The sequence below is a fragment of the Gavia stellata genome, chromosome 2 (genome assembly GCF_030936135.1).
Source record: "Gavia stellata isolate bGavSte3 chromosome 2, bGavSte3.hap2, whole genome shotgun sequence".
NCBI classification, from domain to species: Eukaryota; Metazoa; Chordata; class Aves; order Gaviiformes; family Gaviidae; genus Gavia; species Gavia stellata.
The window spans coordinates 57,059,863-57,071,928 of NC_082595.1; the positions used below are offsets into that span (position 1 = coordinate 57,059,863).

General features: G+C 40.3%; 1 protein-coding gene across 1 annotated transcript in view; it reads left to right on the plus strand.

Annotated features, from left to right (window-relative positions):
• The window catches only part of MAN1A1 (mannosidase alpha class 1A member 1), a 151,808-nt gene that overhangs the window by 77,258 nt on the left and 62,484 nt on the right, over window positions 1-12,066 (plus strand). The gene's annotated exons all lie outside the window — the stretch shown is intronic.

The window sequence follows — 12,066 nt, forward strand, 5'->3', positions numbered from 1 at the left end:
AGAGTAAACTTTAATGCAAATGAGAGTCCCTAAGCTTTTTGTGTTTAACAAAGATTGTGTAAAGCCTGGAACTGTGTAATTCTGTGCCCAATGTTATGACTTGTTTTTAAAACTTCAGTATTCAAACTTGTCAGTTTGGATTCTCATCCTGCTTTGTTCCTTGCCCTAATCCTTTTGTTACCTGCATTGCTTGTGGTTCGCTAGTTATTAGTTGTTCTTATTATTGTTATTATTAATAGTTTACTGCTTGATTGTTTCTAAAGCAAGCCACTACGACCTTACAGGGGGAGACTCTTGTTAATAAATAGTTTGCTCCAGTGCCTACTGAAGCTATAGCTTAGACAAAAGTCACTTAGGACTATACTATGACACTGCCCTGTACATGCCCTAATGCTGTGCCGCAATATATGTATAACATTTATATATAACTTTCAGTAGAAACGGAAACACGGGAGGTTCCCTCTGAACATCAGGAAACAAGTTTTTAGTGTGAGGGTAACTGAGCACTGGCACAGGTTGCCCAGAGAGATTGTGGAGTCTCCATCCTTGGAGACAGTTAAAAGCCGTCTGGACACGGTCCTGGGCAACTGGCTCTTGGTGTCCCTGCTTGAGCAGGGGCTTTGGACCAGATGACCTCCAGAGGTCCCTTCCAACCTCAACCATTCTGTGATTCTGTGAACTTCCACTCACAGCTTCATGACGACACAGCCCCTTGGCTATCTGGAGCACTTGGCATGAAAACAACAGGGAGGAGGAAAATTTTCCTTTCTCAGGGCCACGGCACTAGCGCTGCAGACCCAGGACAGTTGCTCTACAGCGATAGGAGTAACTCTTTCCAGAAGGAACAAACCCTGATGAGCTGGCTGGAGAAGAGCTACTCTGTGCTACCTGGTCTGAGGACACTGTCAGTATAAATTTTCACCATTTGAGGAGTGACCTCTGAGGGATATAAATACCTGACTTAAAATACCTGTGATGGTGTCAGATTGCGACTATGTGGTGATTCAGGAAGACCGCCCTTTTGAGGGGGACCAGAGCAAAAAGACAGAGTAGTTACTTCTTTTCTCTTGGCTTGGCGAGCTGATCAGGTTTGCTCTGCAGGTGCCCATTAGCTAGTGGACAGTTCAAGGAAGATGGCAGAATATGGGAGATCCTGAGCCTTGGACCCTTTTGTCCAAGGACCCTTTTGATCCCGACTGTTGAGAGTCTTTTCATTAAGCTATTAGTCTGATGTTGGAGTAAAATACTAAAGTGGGTAAACGAAGTTAGAAGAAAAATGAGCAGAAGAACAATTAAAGAATGCATACTTGGTATGCTGTTCACATTGTTATACTTGTATATTTGATAAGCATAATTTAAAACTCTTTCCATTAACAGCTGGAACAGACTTAAAAGTATCACGAAACACTGGCTGAAACAAACAGCTCTCCATTTGCTTTTGAGTTAACATTAAAAAGCAAATGGAATATCCTTTACCTACACGGAGTGATTTTAGCCTTTTCTGTGCCTGCCACCGTGGTGTAGGAGTGTACCTTAGAGTGAAAACATCACTCTACATCACTTAATGGTGTTGGAATTAAAAGATACAGTTGAATTTACAAGGCCAGGAATGAATCTTCTGTTAGCACTTTATGCTACATTAAGTATGTAATTATTGATTCACCATGCAAAGTTTATTAGGCTCCTGCACCCCCACCCCCTGCTTTCACACAGATGGTGTTGCAAATCACCTCTTAACGGTCACCTGCTTGAAAGAAGAGTTTCATATGCAAAATGCTATTCTTTGTTTAGATATGATAGCTTGCAAGATGTAAAATGAGGCAGCTATTTAAATTTGTTGTTACAGCACTTGGGCTGGGTACACAAGATTAAATAAAAAGAAAATTAGGAAGCAGATGCTTGTGGCTTGACAGAGGAATTGTGCTAAAAGATACTCTTCATTACTGGTGAATATGAGTAATTTTACTAAGGCAGCTGTTTCCTTAATCAGGAAAAACACAAACCTCTAAGATGACATCCAGATGTTTTCTGTATCGCTTCACAATATGAGTTTCCATTGTATATGCCATATTTTTAATTCCATTCATATTTACTTACATCCAATATATTTTCAAATACATGTATCATCTTCCTTAACTGTAGAAGACCTAAGTGCTAAATATGTGACGTATTTTGTGTTCTTGACATCCTTGCCGGGTGTTAGTCTATGAGTTGCTTCTAGGGCTGACAGTGTCTCTTACCAGCATCCAAGTATTAGACTTCTGCAGGTTTGAGGGGGGTTTGTTTTGTTGGGTATGAAGGGGTGTTGGGAAGGAGTTTTTTAGTGATAGTGTCTGTTCATCCTTTAGTTGTGCAATTGTATGGTGCCTCTTACAATGCTGCCTGTTGTTCAGAGGAGGACATACCCTAGTGTTAGGGTATATATATATATGGTGGGTTAATATCCTGTTCCAGTTATGTGGATATCAGGTAAAAACAGAGGTTCAAGACTTCCACTAGCTCTTAGGTGCGGGCTCAGTCCTCCGTCATGGGCTGTTGACAGTTTTAATGCCTGCTAGCTTGCCATCTGCCCTTGCTAGAAACACACGCTTTATTTGACTGGAGACCTGGGCTTCTAGGCTTTCTACTGCTGACAGGACGGAAGACTGGCATCCCACATCTTTGACACTGATTTACCGGCACTGAGCTGTTTCATAATTTATTTATTTGGGGTGCTGTGGGGTTTCAGAATCTTAAGATTTGAGTGCAGCTTTTGTAGGCGTGAATCTTGTTACCTGTGGTTTGGGCCTTGGGAGCCAGCTGCCAGCGCTCAGTTGATCTGCATATATGCAGCAAATCTAACTCATTACTCATTGTGTATGCTGTGTATCACACCTCTTGAAAAATTAAGGCTGCCCTGAGTTTGGGGTGAGGAATTCTCAAAGGCTTCTACAACTAACAAATTCCTTTTATTACAGGCAATCGTTAAAGTTTGTTTACTACATTCATTACCACCTTTTCGTGAATTATCACAACAGAGATATTATTAAATGGTCAGTTTATGAGCTTTCCAGGTACTGATGGGTTGTAGCTAAGCTTTTAATTGTGCTAGTATACATAAGTTTTAAAAAACCTAATGCTCTCTCGACGTTAGTAGATAAATTAGCAGTTACTTTTTCTCTTGTGGTCTAAAAGTTCTTCCTGTTAAATAGTTTTTGGAGTTTATGTCTGTGTAAGCGATCTTAAATACCCATGAATAGCAGAAAAGGAAATAACTAAATATAACGGGAACAAACTCTTCCTTTATGATTTTTTTAATTCTGCAGTTATTTAGCAATTGCTTCCTTCATTCCAATTTTAAAGTGCAAGTCAGAGTGTATAAGTTAGAGTACATTAATATTTCTTTGGCTTATGCCTTGCCTTCTTTCTACCAGATTGTACCATTTATTACTGGCCTTCCTAAAATAAGATTTTCAAACACAATATATATTTACTTAGAAATTCTTTAGTTAAAAAACAACTGAAGTAATTACATGTGTTAGCTACTGCTGGTAACTTGAGGGGGTTTGTGCTTGTTGCTATGTACATTTGGATTAAATCTGGAAATCTCTCACTAATCCAGTTACTTCCATTTGATTAAGTTCTCTACAGTCTTTTCTACAGGGGGGACTCTTCATGGTACTATGTGACTTCTTTGGTACAATAATCAGCTAGAAAAGAAAATTAATTTTCTTGCCATCAGTGAAACCATAACAAAAAAGGCTAACTGAATAAAAGAAGATATTTTTAATGTTTTTTTTTTCAAAAATGTAATCTTACTTTTGTAATAAGCATCTTTTTAAAGTGGATTTGCTTGTACAAGCTGGTGCCGAGCATACTGGAGTATCCTGGAAAGGGCAGTACAAATCTAAAAGCTTACCCATGTTCGTTATATCCTCAGGTTGTGAAAAAGACACGTACACGTGAGCAGTTTGCAGGTGAGATAGAGTTGTTGCTCACAGATACCGCAAGCTGCTTGAATCTCTCCAGTAAGGTTATTTGCATACTTCTACAATCACGATTTTCAAAAGCTGGAAACTTTACGTGCACCTTCCTGAATCGCCACGTCATCCTGGGTGCCAGGAGCTTTCGCAAGGTTTGAGCACTCTGATGCCTGCTGCTCTCACAGATGTGTCAAATACAAGGTTTGGATTCCTGTGCTGAAGATCTCATTATAAATACTACCCTGTGGCTGTTTCAGCCCTAGATTGGGATAGAAAGTCCCCTTTTACTACAGGTTCTATATTTTCCAGGCTCTCTCCGCTGAGCCCAGCACTGTATGATGGTAAATTCTGAGCAGGATTGTGGGAATGGCTGCAGATTGTCATTATTTTTAAATGAAACATTCCTCCTGCTTTATACAGCTGTGATATTGTTTATATGTGTGAGGGAGAGATTTGAATGGAAACTAGTGCTGCTTTGAGAATTTTAATGAGAGGGGAGCATCTGAGATTATTTACCAAACTAAGTTTTCTGAAAATTTAGTCCTTTTCCAGGAATTTCTGTGGCATCTCCTAACCCTCAGACACCCCTGCACGGTGCTGTGTAACAGCTTAACTTGTGCTCCCTCTGCCGGCATCCCGACGGGATAGAAACCCGACCAGTTGCGTTTTGCTGATCTCCAGGGAGGGGGTGACCTGTTAAGTTCTCAATAAAATAAAATGCTGCTCTGTCCGGTCAAAACTCTTGGGTGAAGGTGTGACAAACCACGCTTTTTAAGGGAGCTAAAGCACGCTTTGTTTCTTTCATTGTGCTTTTATGGAAGCGGTGCTGATTTCAATTTCCAGCACATGGGCAGCTCTTCACTGTCCGGGCTGACTGTGCCTGGGACGCCCCTGTTAGAGGGTTTGGCTCGGGCAGCACAGGCAGTGTAGGGTGCTTGAGGGTGTTTAGTGCAGAAGCACCCCCTTGCCTCTGTAGGGAAACTTCCCGCATCCAGCCAAGCCTCCGAGCTCCAGGTTGGTGCAAGCCCAAGAGAGCCAGGCCTGCTCTGCTCGGCCATCAGTCTCGGGGACTGAGGGAAGGCTTATGAGCTCTGACCAAAGTAGTACAGATGGGCAAAGGCGCTTTGGGTCTGACGCTAGGATTGCAAACCAGAAAGTCCTCCCAGAACTCAGAGTGCAGAAGAGCCTGATGCTGACGCTGGTGTCAGCGTGTGCAGTCGTGCAGCCAGGGCTCTGGCTTGTCTTCGACCACTGTAGGGGTAGCCTTGAGCGGAGCCGCTCGGTTTTTCTGCACTGTCCTCTGCTGTATCCTGGTAGGAAGACATGAGGTTGGGTGCAGCCCCAGGCTGGAGGTGGGCTCATGCGCTGGTGTGGCATTTCACATGTGCTCCACTCAGGTCCAGCAGGAGCAGGGCCAGCCCAGAGCTAGCAAGGTGGTCTTGGACCCAGACTGTTTCCTGGGGAAAACGCCCAACACACGCTCTTGGTACTTCTGGATCTGGGTGTACAATAAATACAACTACAGCTGTGAAGGTCCTAAATGAAGTCCACTGGGCTCCTTCTGTTGGTTCTGGTTACCACACTGACATGACTGATGGCAACACTTATTGCCAGAAATGTTATTAACTATCTCCTCGCCTTGTAGCACAGATAATTCATTATTGACTTGGCTCAGTCAGGAGCGAGGACTGACTGAAATTAAACTCAAAAGCATCTGCTAGTGTCAAGATTACAGTAATTGCAAAACCAATAATTGCTGCTGAATTAATGCCAGCAGCTGGGTAAGTTATCCAGGAGTCATAAAAACTGAAAATATGTTATAGGAAATTATTTCAAATAATACAACACCTAAGTGTCGTATCACTTGGTGTTGAAGATAGTGGAAGAATTCAGCTTACTCTTTTTTAGGTATTGTGGTATGTCAGGTGGAGCGCCACAATTTTTGTAACATTTCTAATCTTTCATTGTAATAATAAAACAAATGCAAAAGTCCTGGATTGTCTTTCAGGGAAGAAGGTATGGGAACAAGTTCTTCTAAGAGAGTTCTCTTTTGTTAGCAGACCACTTTAAACCTAAATCAACATTTGTTACGCTGAAAGGATTTCTATTCAGTGTTCTTAAGAGCGGCAAAGCAGTCTGTCCCTGTTCATTTTTCTGCTCTTGTTTCCTGCTTTTGCACTGAAATATTCATTCCTTACCCTACTGGGAAAGGCAGTCAGGTACAGGAAAGAAAGCAATAAATCTCACTTAGTGGCTTGTCAGTTTCTATCTGTAAATATAAAACAAAAATGAAAAATGCTTAATTTGACAGAATTAGAAACTTGGAGAAAATGTCTTTGTCAATTAAAAAAAAAAAAAAGGATTGTTTCCACTGGTGTTAAATTTTAACTTCTGGTTTCCCTCAGATGGAGGACGTTTCAAGGCAGAATTTTGGCTGTTCTTTAATTTATGATAATATAACATGTTATGCTCTTTTTTTAAATTATACGTGTCTCATACGCAATTCTAAGATATTTCTTTTTTTCCTGTGTTTTCTTTTCTTCCTGATTAGCAGCAGCAATTAAATCTATGATGAGGTAATATAACATTTTCAAAGGGGTTTGTCATTCCAGCTAGAGGAAACGTTTTTGTTTATCCAGAGGAGATAACATTCTTGCACTATAATGAAAGCCAGTGCTCACCAAATGACAGCTCTGGTCTTAGCCCTGCGGTTGCATCTTTGCAGGCAGATCCTCATTTCTCTGTGGGAACACTGTTTTCCCTAATAAAATTTGATAATGGACACAAGAGTCTGCAAAATCTGATTGATTGTGGGATTGGGTCTTCTAAGATGAGCAACGCAGTTCTGAATGTATGACCTCTTTTTTACAATCTCTTTTGAAAGAAAAAGACTTCCTCTACAGCCATTAAAAAAAGTAACCACAAAACACACGTTTGATATCTGCATGGCACAAGGTTGTGTAGAGAATGCAAGTAACTGCTTTAAATTAAATGGGTATTTGGAATATTTCATTCATTAAATTCACAACTTCTTTTTCATCCAAAGTTTGTCTCTGTGTCCTAATTCACACCCAAAACCCCTACCTTTGCATCAGTGGCACAAAGCAAGCAGAACCAAAAAAATGCCATGCCCAAACTGCTTTCCTAAGCAAGAATGCCTCACTGAATTAAGGTCGCATTTGAGACAAGTAAGGAAATCTCTATTAGAAAAACAATTACTGCGGGAAAACTGCTGCTGGAAATATTTTATATGTAAATGTGGTTACTTTCCTTACCTTTTTCAGTAATAGTGCTAGCAGTCCTACTAGAATGAAAGATGCAGATTATAGTTGCTGAGGAAGTGGATGAGCCTTGGCACTGGGAATCATGACGTGCATAGGTATGGTGTTGTGCAAAAGCACTCCTAACAGCTTGTGCAGTGGTGGTGTGGTAGGGGAAGTGCCCAAGTTAGTTTGTTCTCTCTTATGAAGACCAAAAAATGTTTATATGTATTTCAGAAATAATTAAGAACATGTAATGGAGTGATAAAATAATGTTTTGGTCCCTGGTTTGGTATGTGTGTTACCGGTGGAGTGAACAGACAGTAACAGGAAAGGTGCATGTGTGCAGCAGTGAGGTGGATTTCTTCTTTATGTGTTACTGCGTGCTCAAATGTTGTTCGAAGAATTGCTGGCTTGGAGTAATGGTGGCAGGGTTTGGTGTGACTTTTGTGTTTGTAAGGCACTCGGGATCCGTAACTGAAAGGACAACGAAGGTGCTGTTTTACTGGGCATTGAGCTTATTTTAAATAACAATTCATAGCCTACTAATATAAACAGAGATCTCAATAGAAAATGTAGTAACTCTGTCTTCTGTATAATCTATTATATGACTATAGTAAGTATCTAATTCACTTTAGCGCTAATTTTAATTACGAGTAGGACTCCAGAGTGTGAAGGAGTCTGTGTATTTATTCCACAGAGGAGACTTATGCAAGACCTTCACACAGCGAGAATCAATATCATAAAAGTTTGTTAGAGCTCTTATAAAAACCTTTCAAAAAACTGTTAATAATACTTTGAATTTAAAAAGAAGGATTATCTCACATCCAAAATCTGTCTTCTAGCAAAAATTACGTTAGAGAGAAATGCTTGAGAAAGCATTTAATATCCTACCTAACTTTATAGTGTTACATACTGATCATGTATTTGACTGGTTTCAATTACCATTTTCTTTCCTGAATCAGTGCTTCACTTAGAATAATTTTCTTTGTTGTAGTATAATATCTAGCCGAGTTAAATGTCAGTGCAATTTTTAGTGGTTTGGTTGCTTTTTAAAGGTAGCCACAATACTTCCCTCTGAATCCTCAATTTAAAAGAAGGGATTGGTGACAGTGTGACTTACTTATTGCATCACCTGATGAAGGGACAGCTGATATGTTAGGGAAATAACTCCACAGTCCCTCTTCCTTATAAAGTATGCAGTCTAGATATGAGAGAGCAGTGCAGCAAGTCATGGAGGAATTGGGAGCAGTTTGCAGACTCTTAGACTTGCAGGTAAATATTTATATAATGAGAACTAAGTGTGGGGTGAAGGGTGGGTGCAGGCGTGGGACTGTGACTGCTTCTGCCAGGTCTGATCCAGTTGGAGTACTTCATGTAAGTAAGTCTTCATCACTGCTGGCTCAGCATCCATGAGGGGAGGCCGGGAAAAGTCCTTGAGCGTCTCAAGATAACCACTGGGATGGGAGATTTTGCTGTAGGTCTTTTCCTTTATTATATACAATGTCTCTTGGCTTTGTGCTCTGTCATTTGTGCCTTTACTCTGTGCATCTCAGTAATGGCTGTCATACTTTTTGCTTACCAAAAAATGACTTTCATGACTGATAGTGGGGCGAGATTTGGGCTTGGCAAAAAGTTGGAATTCCTGTCAGCAATAGAGATATTAAGTAGAAGTTTCTGTTGTTTATTTACTATTATCTGAAAAAATATCTTACCCTCTACAATATGTATTTCTTGTCCAATACTGGAAGTTTCTGCAAAAGAAAAATACTCTGAACATTGTGGACAGTGTGCAATAATTACAATACCTGCTTTTCCTATTAATTTTTTTAACTGTTAAAGCTGCAAATTGAAAAATAAAGTGATTCCTTTATTAGTCTTCACCTTTTTACCTTTGCTGAAAGAGCATAATTTTGCTGCATGAAGTTGCGATTTATTGTGTTCAGTCATTCAGAGGGTTGTTGTATTCTTGTCATTCTTGCCTATACTGTTCTACTTAATAGATAGTGATTTAGAAGTCAGTTATTCAGCCATGTTAAATTAGCCCTAGAGATAAAATTGGATAATGTCCATAGCTGACTTTTTTTTAACTTTGGAAGGGGAAGGAAGATCACTAGCATGCATTAGTAATAACCTGTTGAAATTCTCTTGTAAACAAGAAGTGCATCTTCACCTCAAGACTTGTTCCAAAATTGTATGATGGTTTAAAAATAATTTTTTAATTCTCTTTTCCTAGTTGCCTACTAGGAAAATTGTGTACTACATTGGAAGAGGTGCATTTTGGACAAGGAAGAAGTTAGAACGCCCAGCTTCACTGTGTGTTCTAATGTTGGTGTTCAGAGCACTGTCCTTACCAGGAGTGAATTACATTTTCCTTGCAAGGAAAAATATTTCCTTACTGCTTCGTATTGGATGTGTTTATTTTTTGATAACCATTATTTTTGACATTTCCATGAAGTAGGCAATTTTATTTTCAAAGAAATTGGGTTGTTAATTTATAAAAGAAATAGAATAGAATTGAAAAAATATGTGAGTTGGTAGATATATTTGGAAGTAAAGCATTATTGCTTCACATCCAATCTTTAATTAAGATACTAAAATGTTACGTTTTTGTCCAGAAGCAATTATTGCAAAAGACCTCTTTCTGAGCTTGCATATAAAATTTTTAATGATGAAGGATTAATACAGCCTGTAAGGTACAGCAGTTACTGAGCCTTGCTGCCACTGCTATAATTAAATATGTGTGTGCTTTTTGAAAGGGAGATCTCCTCTTTTCCTTAAATACACATCTAAAAAGAGTACATGTGGCACCTTTAACCACATTCTATAAAATAAAATATCTACCGCCTTTACCTGTGGCAAAAGATAGGGTTTTACACTGTGCAGCAGATGCTTCTACAGAAATTTTGGGGTCCTCGTGTGCCCGTTGCTTGGGAGGGTCATCATAACCGCTCTCTTATTAATACTTCGGTGTTTCAGGGCAGAGATGCTAAGGTAAGCTGATGAGTTGATCGCACCATATGTTGTGAAAGGCTGAGGAGGCCTCTCTTGTGCTGAAAGAGCAAAGCATAGGTTTGGGTTCAACAGACCAAGGTGAAAATATGTGGCTGCGTAGTGTAACGAGGGAAACGTTTGTGTGGTCCTGGTGGGGTTACTGTCACTGGCTCCTCTCAAGGAAATCTCCTAAGAGATAATTATGTTCTGCACCAACTGTTTCTGAGTGTCCCTCAAGGTTTTAACCCTTGGGAAGACTGGATTATGTGCTGGATGTGAAGATCACAAATCCGTAACTAATTTTCAGCAGAATCTACACAATTGGTAAACTGGGAAGTCAGAATTAATGTGGTTTATGAAGGGATTTCCAAGCAAATTGTTTTCCCTGCTGCCTTGCTTCAAGTTTTTCCCAGCGCTCGCCTGCAATCCTCTCAAAAAAGTTTTCTGACTCCAGCCGTAATTTGGCTTCAAGTTACTTAATCTCTCTTAAAATATCTTGTACTGTAATTCTAAATCATGGACTGTTGCCACAGAAATCTTGAGATCTGTGTCATATGAAGAGACTGTGGGGTAGTCTGGGCCTTCTTTATGGTAACGTGGCTATCCCAGAGTTTTATATTCTCTCCTGATCGTGTGTTTCTCAATAATAAAAACCTTTACTCAAAGTGGCTTTTAGAAGGTGGGATTTTATAAATCGTATTTTATTTGAGCGGAAAGAAATTTCTTCATTATCTTATTTTACCAGCAAATGTCTTTATGTATTCATATAAACATATATGCATTTTTTTCCTTCTCTGAAAATTTGTATACTGTACTTGGCTACACTGTGAGATGCATCAGATGTACAAGTTGATTTCTAATACATAAATAAATAAAAATTCATCATAAATATATCTGAGGGGAAAAAATGAATTGAAGGGAGCCATTTTTAGAAAGAGAGAACGATGAAGGTGACTTTGCTATTTTGGCTACTACACCTGGGATAATCCCTTTCAGTGTTGTGCAGGATCCCAGTGTAATTCCAAGCAAATAGGCCTTGAACATCCACATATTGAAACCACTAAATAAGTTTCTATATTTAAGTTGGAACAATATCGCTTCTAATTAAAAACTGTCTTACTAGAGCACTCAGTGCTCGAAAAGTCAGGTTAATGTAACCTGAGTTGAGCTGGCAGTAGAAGGAGAGCAAAATCCTCTTTGTTCTAGCTTTGTAACTATTGCTCTGAACGTAAAAGTTCCTGATGTTAAATTGTTTGTCATTATTGTGGGCACATGTTAAATAATTGGGGTCTTTCCACTTCTTGTTTTTAAGATGAAATCTGAAACTCTTTACATGCTAAAGACCAGTTAAGTCTCAGTTATCTGTAAGGGTATATTCCAATTTTTTGATTAATCATGGCGTTGATTCCCATCTGGGTATAAGCCAGCTGAGTCCATAAGACTGTGGTGCTGCACAGATGGAGGGGGTGCGTGGAGGGGGTTGATTTTGCCGCGGATTGCCCATGCAGCACATTGGCAGTACGGCAGGTACACGGCCATCCAGCCTGGGTTCCCAAGGCACGCTGAACCACCCATAATAAACCTCACACAGAGCAAAGGCGGCGTTTCTGCGGCAGCATCCCCACCACCCCCACCGCTCCGGGAGGGAGGTGTCGCTGCGGGCAGGGAGCTGCCTGCGAGCCAGCCTGGATCCAGCAGCGTGCCTGGCTAATGGCCCCCCTCCCTGACCCCAGAGCGCCTGGCAGGCACAGTGGGGAGCGGTTTGCGCAGAGCTGCTTGCGCAGAGCGGGTCTGATCATGCTGATGTTTCTGGCCTGATGCTGGTCATGCCAGACTCAGGTCATCTGGCA